Below are 19,620 nucleotides of genomic sequence, written 5' to 3' on the forward strand. Positions count from 1 at the left end.
TCAGTTAAAGTAGGCTAGAACGTACATTGCCAAACAAACAACTTTAAAATCTCAATGACAAATCTGTTATTTCTTACTTAATTTAAGTGTCTCTTTTAGGTTGGTATAAGGGCTCTGCTCCATTCTGTCTTCACTTAGAGACCCAAAATGACAGAGCCATAAGCATCTCGGTCACTCTGAGAGGAGGAAAGAATATTCACAATTGCACACCTGATCTTGAAGCTTCAACATGGAAGTGATGCGTCATCCTTACACTTCACGGGCCAAAGTGAATTACATCATCATGGCTAATTCAAGTGGGCAGAAAAGGAGAACCTGAATATATGAGAATTGCAAATAGTAACTGCTTGCCTTTTTGGCCACTGAATATTTTACACATTCCCCTTCCAGCCTACTTTCTGCCTTGAAGTGACAAATGTCAAGGCCACGTTGTCCTTTGGCCAAAGAGATGTTTTTAAAAGCCTGATCTCAATTATCATTCTTCCCTCTCCCTCACGTGGCTGTTAGCTATGACTCAAAGGGTGGAGGCTCTGTTGGCTGAGAAAGCATGAAGTAGGGTAAAGAATCTATCCAATCAATAGTGGAATTGTAACATGAACAAGAAAAACCTTTTGTTGTTGTTGTTGATTTCAGCTCTGAAATCATGGGGTTGTTATTGCAGACTAACCTGGCCAGCTCTGATCAGGCAGCAACAATGATTGACAGCCATATTTTCCTCATTACAGTCAGATGAAAACCTTTGTTATCAACAAGCTCAAAAAGGAAGGGATAGGAGTTCAATACAGTGATAAAATTGACCTTGATATCCACTATGTGTAGTTCTCTCTATACTTTCTTTTCTTTCTTTCTTCTCATTTTTTTGTCCCTCTCCTCTCCTCCCTTCCCTTCTCTCTCTCTTTCCCTGCCTCTCTCTCTCTCTCTTTTTTTTGTAAACACCACAAACTTCCTAAAATCACCCTATGTAGAGTGAAGCTTTGGAATCAAAGATATCTCTGGAATCATGTTTCATGGTGCTTGTAGAACCACCTTGTTACTTTCTGAAGAAATAAGTAAATAAAATAATGGTATCTTCACACAGTAATGTGCACGGCTTTTGGTTTTTTCCCTAATACCTAGGATCCTGGATTTTCATTACTATAATAGTTATTTTAAAAGTTTATCATTTATTCATCCTTATGCTGCACCTGGCACTTTACATGAATATATTATCACATTTAATCCTTTTTATAATACATGTAAGAGATTTTTTTATTCAGTTTACAAATGAGGAAACCAAGGTTTATTTAATTTACAAATGAGGAATAGCTTTGTCAGGACAAGCAGCTAATGAATGGTTGAACCAGCATAAACACCAAATTTGGGTGGCACTAAAGCCTATAATATTTCTGGGGTAACTTTTCTCATTTTCAGATGTGTAATTACTTATGACATAAGTATATTCACACTGGTTGTAAGTTTTCAGCATGGCTTCTTTTAAACTTTTGTGGTTGCAGTAATCTGGAGATCAACATGGAACATGAGGAGGTACAAGTCTTCAGAAACTCACCCTAAAACCCCAAGATGCCATGTTGTTTAAGAAGTGCTTGTCAGATTCCAAATTTTCCTTCATGGGAGGAGCTCTGTGAGTTACACCATGTGCTACTCAGACCCATTCCCACTTAGAACAGCTAACATAGATGGAGGTATTATTTTAAGTCAGTGGTTCTCAACTTGTGGGTCACGACCCCTTTGGACTGTGTTAAAGGTTTCCAGCATTAGGAAAGTTGAGATCACTGTTTTTTTGTTTGAGACAGAACCTCGAGCTGAGCCCTTGGGTAGAGTGCCATGGCTTCACTGCTCACAGCAACCTCCAATTCCTGGGCTCAAGCGAGTCTCCTGCCTCAGCCTCCCAAGTAGCTGGGACCACAGGCGCCTGCCACAACGCGGCTATTTTTTGGTTGCAGCCATTATTGTTATTTGGCGAGTCAGGGCTGGATTCAAACCCGCCACCTTAGGTGTATGTGGCTGGCGCCTTAGCCACTTGAGCCACAGGTGCCAAGCTGAGATCACTGTTTTAAGTCATTTATACAATTTAAATCATTTAGTCCTCATTATGAGAGATGTATTCTATTATTGTCTCTATTATAAGAAAATGGAGTAACTTGCTTAAGATACCGCAAGAATTTGAACACAGGTAGTCTTTTCCTGGAATTTACTATGCTGCCTCTGCAAGCACACACACACACCAGATGAAGTAATGTTAGCTGATAGAAAGAATACTACCTTAAGGGGAAGACAACTGCTGTTCTGAATTCCTTTTTCCTTTATCTCTGCTCATTGGTTCATCCATTCACATAAATGAATTGGCACTTCTAAGTGCCAGACATTATTTTAGGGACTTGGGTTACATTGTTTTTAAAAAAACCACAGTTGTAGAGAATGGGTTTGGCTAAATAATTTAATTATTCAAGTTGCAACTTACAAGTTGCTTTTGTCGGGATGCCATTCTTATGGCCTACAGAAGAGATTGAAGAAATTTCCCCTCATGACTCCTTTGGCCCCCATTCCTCACCTGCCAAATAGCCATCAAAGCAGTCTTCGCTCCTCTTCATTACTATGAGAACTTGACTGAAGGAATTTGGAAAAGGCTGTCTCTACCATGTCTATGTGTATAAGGGCTCAGGATTTCAGTAATAAGCAGAATTAAATTGGGCAATCTCATTGCATCTTGACTCTACTATAGAGCAATGAAAGTAGATTTTATTTTACTTTACTAGGCACAAAAGATGAGAAGGCAAAGTATTTGAGTGAGCTAGTTCTTTCAAAAAGGGAACTAGTTCTTGAGAATAGTTACTTATCACCCTTTAATATGATTTCTAATACTATAAGTATGAATAAGCATCTTTGAAGCAATGTGAGTCTGACATATGATTTCTTAGTCTTTAGATAAAAGAATAATTCTTGCAGGTAAACAGGGAAGAGGCACATACATCTATTTCTGCTGATAGAGAATGGTTTGCCTTTCCCCACAGATCAGCACACAATCCTATTTACCACTCAGAGAACAGAGCAAGTTTTAAAGACGTACAGAAGGGTAAAGTCTCAAATATAAGCTCATTGCTGATACTGGAGGCAGGTGAGTGATAAATTACCACAGTGAGTCATTATTCCAAGAGGTTTCTTATAAACATTAGCCAACAAAGGAGGAAAGATTGGCCATTTGGAAACACACACTAATGACTTAGGATGAAATATAAATCATTTCAAAGAACGTGTTGATTCTGGGAGGAGAGAGAGAGAAGCGAGAAGAGCAAGTTGTGAACGAAACTGAGGCTGAGTGCTAATCATAGCTGGGAGAGCGCTCTAACAGGCAATGTCAAATGGGGTTGTTGAAATGATAGAATGGAATGACATATGACTAGAAACTACCCAACAAACTTGATTTATCCTCCTTTGAGAAATATTTGGGGAAAGTAACTAGATAAACTCAAAATGGAAATTTCTTTGCAAAGCAATAAAATCAAGATTCTCAAGTGCCTGTAGTCTCAATTGCTTTCCTCCAAGGTTTTAGAATGGAAAGAGAGAATGTGCACAGTTTGGGGACTTCACAAAGTGACTAGGTGGGAACTAACGATATTACAGTACAATTTATTTTGAAATAGGGCTCATTTAAGCTAGTCTTAAATGAAACACTGCAGACATTAAGATGAAGTAGGAAAAGTTCTTTCATAATGACAAATTACAGAATGATCAGGTCATCCATTTCATGTTTGTGAGAGAAGAGAAAAAAGAAATTATAACAATATTAAAGCATACAATGTCCCACAGTGAACGTCCCTAAAAGACAGTGTTTATATTATTCCAGGGCCTCCTTTCAAAGTTAAGAAACAACAAATATGATTTTATTTTCCTTTTTATTTAAATATTGAAAACGCTGGCCCTCAAAATTAAATCACTGAAGGTGAACTTATACTTTACAACATTTTCAGAGGCTGAGAAGCCCTCTTGTGAAAAGCAATACTATTCATCAAAATTTAGATGAAAGGGTTAGAGTGTAACTTTAGAAGTATAGACATCAGAAATAGATGCCATATAGTTGGAGAAAACAAAACTGTGGGACGAATGGCCTGTTTTGACAGGGAAGAAAGAGGAGACGAGTATGCTGAGGGCCTCCCTGGGATGGGAAGTGAGAACACTGATGACTAGCATTCGGGGAACAAATATTCATTATTTCACAGCTTTGCTTAGTACTTCTAGGACAGTGCTCCAACATAACTGGGCTCAGACCACTGACATGGTTTTCTTAGTACCGCTATCATCTATCTATGGATTACCCACACTGCCTTATGCACACAAAAACATTCATTCTGCCCTCACACCTGTGAGATCTGCATCTCTACTGCTTCCGGCACCCAGCCAACTCTTTCCAGCTCTCTGTCTTCTGCATTCCCAGGTGTCCCCTCCCCACCACCCCCATATGTTCCTAGTGAGCACTAGTATGCTACCTACTCTGCTTGATCCCAAGCTTGGCCACCATCTATTTCTCCATGTTGCCACCAGCCTAACCTTTGTAAAGTACTTTCATACATGTTCTTCCCTGTGTCTGAATAACAACCAAATTAGGCCTGAGCTACTTAGCCTGACCTTCTAGAATCATGAGCTTCTAACTAAATCTATACTTCAAATTTTCCCATCTTTACTTCTATAGTTTCCTATGCTTAGAATATCCTGAACCTCATCTCACCCCTAAAAATATTACCTACCCTTAAATATTAAACTTTAATGGCATCCATTTGAGAAAGTGGCCCCTAATTCACCCTGCCCTCCTTTCTCCACCTAAATAGGATCTCTTTCTTTTTTGGGCCAGGGTAATTTTTTGTTGTTAATCTCTTTTTATTCCATGTGGTGGAAGCAGTGATACTCCACCTAAGTGCCCCTGTAGGAATAAAGAACATATTCCCCTAACTGTTGGGTGTCCTGCCAAAAGACACCCTAAACTGTCAGTTGTGTTTAGAGATTGTTTCAGCTAAAGAAACATGCCTCATCCAAGGTCACTACTTCCAGCAGCAGCCACAGCCAAACACGAACCAACATGGAGGGATAAAAACACCACATACTCAGCTCAACTTAGGAAAACTCTGAAGAGCCTCCCAATCCCAGAAAATTTTATTAGTAATGCATCGAAACTTAACTTCTTTCCCTGTCCAATTAGTTTCTACTACTATGTTTCTTCCACACCTTTCTCTTTCCCTACCACACATAGAGGTGTTGCTTTCAGGAGCGTTTCCTACCAAACACACTGCATGCTCTGATATATGCTTCCTAGGAAATCCAAACTGCAGCACAGTACTTAATCAAGGTCAATTTCCCTTCTATTAAAGTTGTATATGCATTTATCCATGTTCCCTATACTACACTACATTATAAAATCTTTGCAGCAGGGATTGCGTTTTCAAATCATATATGTCTGCAGTATTTGACATCAGGACTCTTAAGTGTATAGTGAGTATAAATGAATAAATGAGGGAATGAATAATTAATGCCTAAAATTAGCACCTCGGTGGTACTGCAAGATCTTTATATATCTAAAACATCACCAACATGTTTTCCTTAATTGATGTATTTAATGAGCATTAATTACAAATAAGGCCACTGTGCTATCATAGCTGCACTAGGGATGAGGGAATAAAAATAATAGACTCCCTGCCCTCAGGAAGTTTATAATTTAGTCACCGGGATAATTATAGCCAACATTTATGGCAGTGGTTCCCAGTGCTGGCTGCTCATTAGAATCAACAGAGGAGTTTTACTGACTTCCAGAAGTGGGCTCCACCCCCCACACCCCCCGAAAATTCTGATTTAATGAGTTAGGTGTATATTCTGGGCACCAAACTCCCCAGGTGATCCTAATGTGTCACCAGAGTGAAGAGCCCTGAATTATGCAGACCTTTTGTGTTCTAAGTACTGTTGTAAGGGCTTATGCTAAACTAATTTAATCCTCATAACAACATTATGTGAAAACTATTATAATTGTCATCATTTTATAGACAAAGAAATTAAGACACAGAAGAACATTGAAATATTTTGCCCAACATCACAGACTTGGGAGTTAGAATTTAAACCCCCCAATTCAGCCTTCATATTTGTAGCTCTTAACTAACATAAAATACTTTCTCACTTGTAGAGACAGGGTGAAAAGAAAATCAGTTTATGTAGATTGAGTACATATTATATAAACATTTTATCATTTTAAAATTGGGAGTTCTTTATGGTGGAAATGGTAATAATAATTTCTGACATTTTGTACTTTAATCTAAAATATTAGAGTAAGAACTAAATAGTATTTCATCTATTAAAGGATGCTAAAAATCATACTAACTTACAGGGCAGATGGATAAAAATGAGATAGATAAAATAACACTATGTATTTGGTCAGGACTTTATAACTTATGACTGAAAGTAGATTCTTACTTAATTGTTCTGTAATACAAATCAAATACTTTTTTCCTTCTCTTAACACTTCAATTGTTTTACTAAGTTCATTAATTGTGTCTAAATAATTTTAGGATGCTCTTTCCTTCATAGTCAGAAACAACAAGCAAAGAAAGAAGAAAACTGGAAGCTATCCAGAGAAAATGAGCTACAGGTAAATGTTAGGGATAATCTTTCTCCAGTATGGTGGTTTTTCTTTTCTTTTTCCCTCTGTTCCTTTCCTTTCCCTCCCTCCTTCCTTCCTTACTTATTTTTTTGAGGCTACTGTGAAGGGAATTGTATCCCTGATTAGCTTCTCATCTTGGCTGCTATTTGCCTACACAAAGGCTACTGACTTGTGGACACTGATTTTATATCCTGAGATATTACTATATTTCTTAATCATTTCCAAAAGTCTGTGATTGAGTCTTTGGGGTTCTCTAAGTATATATAAGATCATATTGTTAGCAAAGACTAAGAGTTTGACCTCTTCTTATACTCATTTACATGTACTTTATTTCCTTCTCTTGCCTGATTGTATTGACAAGAATTTCCAGCACTATGTTGAATATTAGTGGTGATAGAGGACAACCTTGTCTGGTTCCAGTTCTAAGTGGAAAAGCTTTCAGTTTTACTCCATTTAGTAGAATATTAGCTGTGAGTTTGTTATAGATGGCTTTAATCAGTTTAATAAATATGCCACCTACACCTATATTCTGAAGTGCTCTTATTAGGTAAGCATGCTGAATTTTATTGAATGCTTTTATATGTTGAGAGGATCATATGGTCTTTGTTTTTGATTCTATTGTTATGGTAAATTATGTTTATGGACTTGCATATGTTAAACCAGCCTTGCATCCCTGGAATTAAACCTACTTGATCAAGATGAATGATTTTTTTACTATGGTGCTATAATCTATTGACTAGGATTTTATTGAAAATTTTTTGCATATGTGTTCATTAGTGAAATTGGTCTGGAGTTCTCAGTTAGGCCTTTCTAGCTTTGATGTCAGGGTGATGTTTGCTTTGTAGAACATGTTGGGAAAAATTCTATCCTCAATTTTTTGGAATAATTTCTGCAGCATGGGTATAAGCTGTTTTTTAAAGGTTAGATAGAATTCTGTTGTGAAGCCATCTGTACCAGGGCATTTTTTTGTTGAGAGATTTTTTATTGTTTCTTCTATCTCAGTTCTTGAAATCAGTCTGTTCAAGAGATCTATTGCTTTTTGGTTAAGGCTAGGGAGAGTGTGTGTTTCGAGGTATTGATCCATTTTCTCCACATTGCCCAATTTCTGGGCATAGAGTTTCTTGTAGTACTCAAAGACGATCTCTTCTATCTTTGTATCTATTGTTATTTCCCGTTTATTTTTTTCTGATTGAAATGATTAGAGATTTTTTCTAAAATCTAAATCTAAATCTTTTCTGTTTCTAGTTAAACTGGCCATACATGTATTGATTTTATTTATTTTTTAGGAAAACCAACTTTTTCTTTTGTTAAGTTTTCTGAATGACTCCTTTGTTTTCAATTTCATTCATCTCTGATTTAATTTTGGTTTTTTCTTTTCTTCTTCTGGGTTTGGGATTTTTCTTCTTTTTCTAATTCCATAAGATGGCTCATCAGTTTGCTGATGTGTTCTCTCTCTGTTTTTCAAATGTAGGTATCTAATGCAACAAATTTCCCTCTTAAGACTCTTTTTCTTAGCAGGTTTTGCTAATTTATGTCTTCATTGTTCTTATGTTTGAGGAATTTAACAATTTTCTCTTTTATCTCTTCCTGAATGCAACTATCATTCAGCCTAAGATTGTTTAATTTCCATGTCTTTGTGTGGGGATGAACATTTTTGTTGGAGTTGAGTTCCACCTTTACTGCCTTGTGGTCTGAGAAGATACAAAGTATAATGTCTATTCTTTTAATTTTGCTGAGGTTTGATTTGTATCTTAGGATGTGGTAAGTATATACCATGGGCTGGTGAGAAAAAAATGTATACTCTTTAGCTTTGGCATGGTGTGTTCTGTATATATCTATTAATCTCATTTGTTCTAGGGTTACATTTAAGTCCTTTGCATCTTTGTTCAGTTTCTATCTGTGGATCTGTCCTGTTCAGTCAGAGAGGTGTTGAAGTCCCAAACTATTATGGTGTTATAATTAAGGTCTGTTTTGTAAGTCTGGGAACATTTGAGTTGGGTGCATAAATATTTAAAATTAAAATATCTCCTTGTTGTATTGTTCCTTTGACCAGCATAAAGTATCTATCTTTGTTTTTCTTAACTTTAGTTGCTTTAACTGCTTGTATCTGAAGATAAGACTGTAAACCCTCATTTCGTCTGATTACCAATACCTTGAAATACTGTTTTTCATCCCTTAACTCTGAATCTTGATTTGTCTCTCAAGGATAGATGTGTCTCCTGGAGACAGTATATGGATGGCTTGTGCTTTTTTTATCCAATCAATCAGCCTATGCCTCTTCAGTGGTGAATTCAGTCCAGTGACATTTATTGAGAGAACTGATAAATGTGGTGGAATTCTGTTCATCTTATTTCGTGAAAATACATTGTGTACTTTTGTCCTTTGTGCCATTCTGAAAGCTAAGTTTTGACCTTTACCTTATGGGTGCTTGCTGGTGGTCCATTGTGTTGGTCAGTATTGAGAATAGGTCTAAGTAGGTCTTGTAGATCTGGTCTTGTAGCAAATTTCCTCAGTGTTTGTTTATTCACAAAAGATTTGATTTCTCCATCAATTTTGAAGCTTAGTTTAGCAGGATACAGAATTCTGGACTAAAAATTGTTTTGTTTAAGAAGTTGAAGGTGGATGACCATTCTCTTCCAACTTATAAAATTTCAATTGAAAAGTCTACTGTTGTCCTAATGGCTCTGTCTCTGTAGGTCAGTTGGCACATACTCCTGGCTGCTTGCAGAATTTTTTCTTTCATCTTGACTTTGGACAGGTCATTACAAAGTGTCTTAGAGAAGTTGTGTATGAGTTGAAATGACATGGGGTTCGATATCCATCTGAAAGGAGTGTGTCAGGATCTTTAGTAAGACTTAGGAAGTTTTCATTTATGATAGTTTCCAGTAGGGCTTCCATTCCTTTGGGATAATCTTCCACCTTGGGGATCTTTATTGTTCATATGTTTGAATGCTTCATGGAGTCTTGTAATTCTCTGAGTAACTGTTCTTCTTTCTCTCTCTTCTTTTCTGCCTCTTTAACTACCTTGGTTAACTCAGAAACTTTATCCTCTAGCTCTGAGGTTCTTTCTTCCCCATGGTCTAACTTATTTTTGGTACTTTCCACTGCAACTGTACATTTCTTGATTGTCTCCTTCATTTCTTTAAGCTTTGCTATATCCTTTCTATAGTCTGTATATCTCTCATCCAACTTTTGGTTCTGTTTTTCCATTTTATCATCCATTCCTGTAATTGTCTTTATCATTCATAATTTTAAGTTACTTTCTGTCAAATCCATTAATTCTTTATATGTGCAGTCTTCTGCAGTAGCTGCTTCATGGTCCCTTGGGGGAGTTGCTCTATTTTGGTTTTTCATACTGCCTGAATTTTTCTGTTGTTTCCTCCTCATGTGTTCTTTCTATTTGTTCACCTCCTTATGCTCCTTTTCTGTCTTGCTTCCTCCTTTGCTTCAAATTACCTTGTCTCAGAGTTTAAGTCAAAAGGAAAAGAAGAGTAAGTGCAAGTAGGGAGAAAAAAGAGGAAAAGAAAGAAGAAAAAATAAGGAAAGAGAAAAAGAAAAGAAAAGGGGGGAAAGAAAGGGGAAGGGGATGAAAGAAAAGAATTAAACAACAGGAGAGAATGAGGACAGGAAGAGAGAAGGAGAATGACAGAAGAAATTATATTGATTGGCACAATGTTAAAGCCACTCCTGTAATTCAAGGATTTTAAGGGGCTGGGTTGGGAGGGTTCCTTGAAAATCAGGAGCTCCTTATCAGCCTAAGCATAGCCAAAGTCTTCCTTGTGACCAAAAATACAGAAGTCCTTGCTCTTGATTAAAGTAAAAATGGACATTAAGAATAGAACCAACCAAATAAATTAGCAAAAACAAAATAAAACAAAATAAGCTCAAATACAAAAACTGCAACAACCTCAGCAACACAGAAGAAAAAAAATAAAGAATAAAGAAAGTAATATATATATATATATAAAATAAAAACAAAAACAAATTACAAAAAAAAAATTATATATAGGGGAAGGAAACAACTTTAATAGAAATATATATGTTGCAACATGTCACTGGGGCACCAAGTTCTTTTAGGAGCTAAAGAACATGGCTGGCAACCTCTAAGGTCTTTATTCCTAACTTTATTCCTAAGTTGCATTTGGTGATCACTAGGTTGTTTCCTCAGCATTCAGACTCTGCTTAGTTGGAATTAGACTCCTTCAGTGGCAGGTCTCACAGTGTCCCCTGACTTTAATTCCCATGAGGTTTGGGAGTTCTTCAGCCTGACCCAAGGGTGGAGTTCTGATCCCAGCAGGCAGAATTAAGATGGCCATGCTTTAACGCCCTGCTAAAACCATCTCATGACCTTCCCACAAGGGCAGACTCTGGCTGCCAAGATCTTCTCAGTATGGCAGCCTGGCCAGTCATGAAACTGATGGCAAATCCACTCCTGTGGGTATTCAAATCTGGTTGCTGTATACTGCCCAAGTTCTTCCACTCTTCCAAGCTTTCCACTGAATGTGCAACTTCCCCCTAAAACCAAAAACTATGGAAAAGCTTCCTCCCATCCCAGACATCCATGGAGGGGACCAATGAATCCCAGTGGGTTGCAAAACCTTGCAACCTAAAGCATCATATTTCCACTGCTCCAGATCACATGGTATATCCAGCTCACCACCTCCTCACTGTGCTCCCTGAGCTACCACTCTGGGTAACGTCCTCTCACCAGGTATGCCTGGGTTCTCTCTTTTTCCCCAATTTTACTAGGAGAGCTCAGCTGGACAATCCTTCTGGTCCATCATCTTGCTCTGACCTCTATCTATCTTTTTCTTTCTTCCTTTCCTTCCTTTTCTTTGCTCGCTCTTTGTTTCTTTCTTTCTTTCTCTCTTTCTTTCTTTTCCTTAAGATCTTGCTCTCTCCTTTTCTTATCAACCTTAAACTTTTACTTACTTCCACATTTAACAAATTTAACACATTTGCAAATTGATGTCAAAGAAATAATTGGATCCTTAACTTGCTTTCTACCTCTCCATTGCTCTCATCTACACTTGGCAAAAGTCTCTTTTCTCCCTTTCAATCCTTCCTGTTACCTTCTGTTGTTCCCCATATACTTTAAGAGAAAGAGAAGCATCTCTTAGCCCAAAATGAAATATTCTTACAAGAAGGAAATAACAGTCCAAGAAATGTCCATAAATCTGTTTTAAACTTAGAGCATGGCTTTAGGGCATGGGTAGGGATCATAACTTATTCTCTTGACTCTACATATGTATTTCTCATTTGCATTCATGCATCACAAGCATACCTTAAGTGATAGAATTCATGTTGTCAGGATTGGAACTTGAACATAAATTGCTGGTTCTTATTTAATACAATTTCCACTACACTACCATTTTTAATACCCTATGAACAATTAGGCTCAGAATTAATGTTTTGGAATGACTCCCTAGGTCTCCAATGAGACTTGTAAGTGGCAAATATTATTTTTAAGTTCTTCCTCCAGGAGATTTAAGAACTCAGAATACTTATAAGTTAGCTCAGGATATTTAAAAATACACTGTAGATACATAAGAAATAAAGTCAAAACATGAAAAGACAATGGGTAGGAGATACAGATTAATACAGACATAGATACAGATATAGAGACAGGAAAAAATTATTTTTGCTAAGTAATGAATCCTTTTTTTCCTTCTCCTTGTTTCCTGAACTCAAATCTTTTATAATTTTATATTATGTTCATAATTTTAAAAATTATACAGAATATTTTAAAATTTATCACAATCAGACATATTTTATGAATTTTGCAGTTCTCAGCATCATTATTTGAGATAGAAACTCCTATCTCATAGCATATCAGACATATTAAAATATGCCCACATTCCACATTAACTTATGTTATATAGGTGACTATGTAAGAGTTCACTTGAACTGCAATTGAGCAACTGGAATAATGCAACATTATGCAATCTTATTTTTATATTTTTTTCATGTGTGTATATGCTTACCCCTCACACCTTCCCATCCTTGTTCTTAGTTATTTTCATAGGCTTATAATCAATTAGTGTGATTTACCTGGTGGGAAATTATAGTGTAATATTACATGTACATTACATTATATGTATTATTTTATATGCACATGTACATCATATGTATCTCTCCCTGTATTCAGAAAGCCTGCAATTGTCATAATAGACAATGAAACAGGAAATTAATAACCAAAATTGGAAAATGAAAAGAATGTTGTAATGAAAAGAATATTAACTAATTTGCCAATGTTTATATAGTTTCAAAATCAAGATTTTGTACCATTTATTTTGTTATTTAAATAGTTAAAATAGTTTTATTTATATGTATTATGAGCTGAAAAGTCTGATTTTGTGGCCTACTGCTGAGAATTAACTACTTGATAAATGAAGACTGTGTTAATTATATTTAACTTGTTTCCCCTTGGTGTTTAAACATCTGGCTAGATAATTTGCACCTAAAAATCTCTATAAACAACACACAGTTCTTAACAGATAGAGCCCAGTATTTTTAAGTGCCAATTTGATTAAAACTGCAAAATCTAAGGCAGGCAAGAATGAAAAGACCATATTTCCACTTCCTTTTGCATATGATAATCTCCTGCCTCTTGCCCTTTAGAAAAATTTATACAGTTTACATTTTAAATGTTAGATGAGCACCTGAATAATCCACTAATTTAAAATCAAACATTTTTAAAAAGTTGCTAATTTAAAAACAGAGAAAATATTAGATATTAATGAACTAAAGTAGAGCTTTTGAAAAGCTTAACACATAGTATTTCCATTATAATACTATAACTTAAAAGTTTCTGATTTTACCAAAGTTAAAGGTCACATTTAAGATAAGAATGTTAGACAAATTTACCAAGAATTCAGAATTCAGATTGTGTTCTTCATTACAGAACACAATCCCGAGTGGAGATAATTCACAAGTGGATCAAGATCTACTGAGTACCTACTAAGTGTCAGGCACAGAGCCTAGGCCCTTTGGTAGAGCCTTGAGGTGCTACCTTTCTCCCCCTTTTAAAGGCCAAATACTTGTTTGTTAATTATATAATTTAATGTTTCTATTTTATGAAGTATAATAATTAGGCAAATTATGACACTCCCCTACCCTTCAAGAAAGCAACTCAGGACATTACTGATTTGAACATCATTATTTTTAGGACCAATGCAATTTAATTATCAGCAAACCTAAATTTCTACCCAGCTTTTGAAAGAAGTAATAATTGCTGACATTTGTTTTTTACTATGTACCAGACATTCTTCTAATATTTTACTTATATTAGTACATTTAATTGTCAAAATAAGTACTATAATTATTATGATTTTGCAGATAGGAAAACACAGGTACAAAATGGCTACATGACTTGTCAGCACTTACAGATAATAGTGGCTTAGATGGGATTTGAATCCAGGCAATCTGGCACTACAGCTAAAGAGCACACTCTTAATTACCATATCACATACTGCCTCTTATGAAAGTGTCTAATAACAAGTATTCCAAAAGTCTAAGAACACTGAAAGCAAATATTCCAAGCAATAAAATTCCATGAAAGCCCACTAATAAACAACTAAAATACACTTACTAAAAATGTGTTACTATGAATCTTCAATAGAGAATTAACTGTACTTTGATTTATTACTTAATACTTGAATTACATAACAAGTTGACAGCATTATCTAGCACACACATTATCTATTTGATATTTCCAGAATCATTTAAAACAGATAATGGGGGGAATTGTGCATTTCCACCCAAATATAATATCTGGAACATGTAAACACTATACTTAACTCATGAATAAAAGAAATTTTCCTTTCTGCATTAAAAAATAAATACTTGAGTGTATCCCAATACTGTTCCTGACCTGAGAAATAAAGATCAGTGGGTAAAGAAGAAACCTCAAGAAAAAAATGAAAAATTACTAGAAGCACTCATGTTATAACCAAGAATGGCAAGTATTTTATTCATTAAGAAAATGAAATGAAAGTTTATATTGTGTTTTACTGAAAAAAAATGAAGTAAAAATCCCCATACTATTTTATCTATGCATTAACTTAAAACCTTTACATCTAGCACAGCAGAGAAGGGCCAGGTTAGATGAAATAAATGTGTCTCAGAGAAATTGTTGATGAAATTGTATTTTAAATCTTTGAATGTTGTTCATTATTTAAAGCCATTCTACAACAGACCCTTTCCAAAATAAATGGTCCATCTTAATTCTGTTTTGTTGTCACCATTGCTCATTTATTTGTTTGCCAAATTCAATTTTCTCAATTTAAAGCAGGGAGCACAACATTTGGATCTGGCTACAGAAAAAGTCTCCTTATTGCTGCTTGAAACTTAGAGTGTTGTAAGACTCTGCAGTATATACAGAGTTTCAACTACCTTTAAGAAATAAGAGAACAGGGGCAGCATCTGTGACTCAAAAGAGTAGGATGCCAGCCCCATATGCCAGAGGTGGCACATTCAAACCCAGCCCCAGCCAAAAACTGCAAAAAAAAAGAAAAAGAAAAAAGAAAGAAGAGAACAGAGAACAAAAAACATCTTAATCATTCACCTGCAAGGGATTAAGTTCTTGAAGACTTTTGCTGGTTAATTCCATGTGTTAACATACTCATCCTGGGATGTTCTCCCCACTGTAGAAAATGAAACTTCAATCTGTTCCATACCCCTAACCCCAGTTATGTTACCAATGTGAGTCAGTGATCACCCAGGAGATGAGTAAGACAGGGGTGTCTGCTTCTGCAGAAATCCATTACTGTCTGTGGAACTGCAATTCTGAACACACGATTTACTGAGAACGGGTATAATTTTCACATATATTACTATTTTTACAGAGAAAAAATGATGCTTCATAATTTTGGGTATTCTAAAAATTAGGTTGCAATGCAAATCTTTAATGAATTTCTGAGTAGGAAACTCATGAAGGATCCTCTTTAAAAGGTGCACATTCTAATTTCTTAAGTAATCACAAAGCAAAAAAGGCACAAAAGGGGAAAGAGGTGACCTTTAAGTACTCCCACCTCAGTTTCCCCAAACATACAATATGAAACCAGTTAATACCCTACCAAATCTTTTCCACCACAGGAAATGGCAACATAACCTTTTCAAACCATGAAGCATCTTGGGTTTATCTCCTGCCTCATCCCAACATCACTACGACAGCAACAGTAGTTCAGTGGCTATAACAGCAGCTCAGTGGCTATAATAAATTTTGAATCCTCTCATTTCTCTCTGTTTTTTATGTTATGACTCTAACTCAAACCACCCATGTCTCTAATGTCTTCAAAAGTCTCTTAATGTATTTCCCTGCTTTTACTCATGTCTCCAGAATGGTCTTCATAAAATAGAACATGTAATTCCTCTGCTTAGAAGTTTCTTGCAGGGATGTCCACCCTACAGCCTGTGGCTGCATTTGGATTATTTGAGGCCTTTTTTGTTTGTCTGTGGTGTCAGATATCACAAAAATTACGCAAGGGCCTTTTGTTCTTGCTCATCAGCTTTCGTTAGTGTTTCTGTACTTCATGTGTGGCTCAAAACAACTCTTCCAATGTGTGGGAGAGAAGAAAAAAGGTTAGATGCCCCACATGGCTGCCCATTGCCGTAACAATGAAATGAAACTGTTTTCTGTGGCTCACAGCCCTTCCTAACCCTGAAACGTCATCAAGTACCCCTCTTCTTAACATCTCTGTTCCTTCCACACTGGTCTGCTCATTGCCATTTAACAGCATTAACTTATCCTTATCAGAAGATAAGAAACATTTTTCTTGGCTCTAATGTTACCTCTTCAAAGAAACCTTCCCCAATCATCCTATCTGAAACAGCACCCACCTCTCCTCCAGTCACTCACCTAATCACCTATTCAATTTTCCCTAAGCTCCTCTCACTGTTGAAATTATATTATCTGTATATTTGTTCACTAATTTACTGATTATTTAACTTTCACTCTCCTCTCCTCTCCCTCTCCCAGTGGGCACACTCCTTGAGAATAGGGACCTTACTGTTTCATTCACTATTATTCCACCAACCAGTTCACTCCTGGAACATCCTCAATATTCAATAAATATCAGTTAAATGAATGAATGAGATGCAAAGTAAAATCCAGAAAGATATGCTGACCAGGATTATGCTCACCTCAGTCTTCACTCCAGCCTGAGTTTTTACACTTGGCGTTGTAGAGCTAGCTTGGAGTGAGAAATGCCTTTTTTTAATTCCCTTAACTTGGTAAATAGCAAAATAGTATTAATGGTCTGAAGCGGAAATGAAAGAGTCCTTACAGTGATTTTAGGGTGAAAATAGAACATATAATTGATAAACATTTTCTAGGTAACTTTAATAATAACAATTAAAAATAATTCAATAGGCTATCAACTATGGAAAAAGAAAACTTGTTCTTTATTTTGTCTCCTCCTTCTCCCCGTTTTTCATCTCTTTCCATATCCTTTAAGGGTGATCTTCTGTCCTTCCTTGGAATTCCTCTCAATGCAGAGACAAAACTATGGCATGAACTTACTGGGTTACTCACCCCACAAATTCATAAACCAGCTCTAGCAAAGGATCACTTTAGCCTAATTGTTGTGTCGTGTTACCACAAAGGAAATTTGTTTACTTAAGGAAAGAAATGTATTAAGTGTCATTAATAAAAACAAAGGCATTACGTCAAGAAATTCAGGGTCCATGACTTGGTCTGCAAGACATGGTGAGAAATGGATGAAATAAAGGCTACCAACCAACGTTCACATCCTCATTACCACAAGAGCAATGTGAATCCAGAAAAGAATTCGAGTCTAGAAAATGATCATGCAGTTGAGACAGAACTGCCTTTCTGAGGCTCTCTTCGTTATTATACTGGTCCTTGGCTAACTCCTTATGCTACTACATTAGGGTCAGCTGTGTTGCAGAATTCAGGCCTTTTTGAATTTTAGAAGGTGATCTAGTACATATGCATATATCACATGCTGCTTAACACCCCTTGTGGAATCTGGGACAATATCCTATAGTCAAGCATGTATATATTTTGGTAGCCAAATATATTGCTATTCATAGACGATGCGTAAATAATATCCAGAATTAGCTTCATATCAGCTAACTTAGGGAAATATTTTGATTCTTAGGCTGTTTTGGATTCTGAAATAATATAGATATTATTTCTATATAGAAGAATATAATATAGATCAAGTATTTTTAACCTTTAGTAGTAGAGGAGGAGAGACATATACAAGGAAGTAAATTGTCATTAATTTCACTTTGGAAGTAAGATGGGAACAGAGTTAGACAGAGTGACAGGCAGTAGACAAAAGGTAAATCACAAGGGATAAATGTAGGCAGACATCCCTGTAAGCTGAAAAACTTCTTAAGTGCTTCATAGCTTGTTTCTCTACAGTTGATAAGAGTAGGTGATGGGAATAAACTTCAATCTGTAAACTCAGTCTACTGCAGCAATCCTATTTAATTGGGTGTCATCCCTACATGAAAGGAACCAGAGGCGGGAAGGAGAAGTAGAGCTTCCACTGGCTGTGCTTGTTACCTGAGTTTTCGTTCCTTTGCATGGTTAAAACCAAAGGAGTTAGCCAGGTGTAACAGTGTGTCAGTCCAGATGAAATCCAATTTGCTAAAAAACAGTGTAAGGGTCAGAATATGACATTAGGAGATGCTATCTCAAAATGCAAAGACTGATTTTGCATAGACTGTAAAACCATAGGTACCTTGGATTTTTTTTGTGTGTGTGTACTCATCTATTCCTTCCATGTGATTTGTACAACGATATTTGGTTTTTAGGAATATTTTTAAGTGAATAAACTAGCACTTGATAAGAAAAATAGATAACATCATGAATGAAGCTACTTTAACAAATAAACCTACAGACACTCTTGGGAATGAAACCACAGGACAGGATGTCTGAGACCTTAAAAAAAAAACCAAAAATACATAACAAGAAAAATTATTTCTTTTAATCTTAAGAGTTTTTAGATAGGTTCTAACTTACTTAAAATTGTTATTGGTACAGAAAAATCTATTCAAAACAATAGACCCACTAGACCCAGAGTTGTAATCTCTGACATAAAATAATAATAATATATTACCAACTATGTTACTAATAGTGCTATTAAGTTTAGAATCATTGCAACTCCTGCTCTTTAGGCTCATAGTTTAATTTTTTAATAGAATAAAATTATAATTACAATCTCAATATAACTAATTAATTTAATTGGTGGTGACAATAAAGTTGATGTTTATTGTCTGCTCACAAAATACCCAGAACTATTGTTAGCATGCTATACATATTTTCCTTAAATAATATTTCCCATAGTCCTATGAGGAATGTGGTCTTATAATCTTAATTTTAGACATGAGAAAACTGAGGCTTAAAACTTAGATTCCTTGCTCAAACCTACTTAAGTAACAATGGCATAATTGAGATGCAACCATATGTTTTTCTAACTTATAGAGCCATTTTTGTAACTATTGTGAACATTTTTATTTAAACATATATAGAAAAGATAATGACAGTTTAATTCATTTGTTTAAACTCAAGAACCTCTGCAATACTATTCTAAACCATGCTTATAAATAGTAACATGTTTAAAATGACTTATACATGGGTTATTCCTGTGAACTGGAAAGGGACTTATGTTCATAAGAGCAATCAAGCAACAGTGAATGAATTTTTCATTCTATTATATCTTGGTAATATGACTAGGAAAAACAAATTTTATATATATATATTTATATATATGTATATTCACAAATAATAATCTACATTCTCTAGTGGGTATTACTTTCCTATTTGCTTTTCTTTAAAAACACAGCCATATTTTTTGTTTAAAAAGGTATGTGTATCTCAAAGATTTTTATAAGTAATTTTTAGAAAATGGATTATATTAAGAAAATGAGTCATGGCTCGGCACCTGTGGCTCAAGCGGCTAAGGCACCAGCCACATACACCTAAGGTGGCGGGTTCGAATCCCCAGCCT

This window comes from Otolemur garnettii, unplaced genomic scaffold (assembly GCF_000181295.1).
Source record: "Otolemur garnettii isolate 467f Iridium unplaced genomic scaffold, OtoGar3 scaffold00025, whole genome shotgun sequence".
Lineage (NCBI taxonomy): Eukaryota > Metazoa > Chordata > Mammalia > Primates > Galagidae > Otolemur > Otolemur garnettii.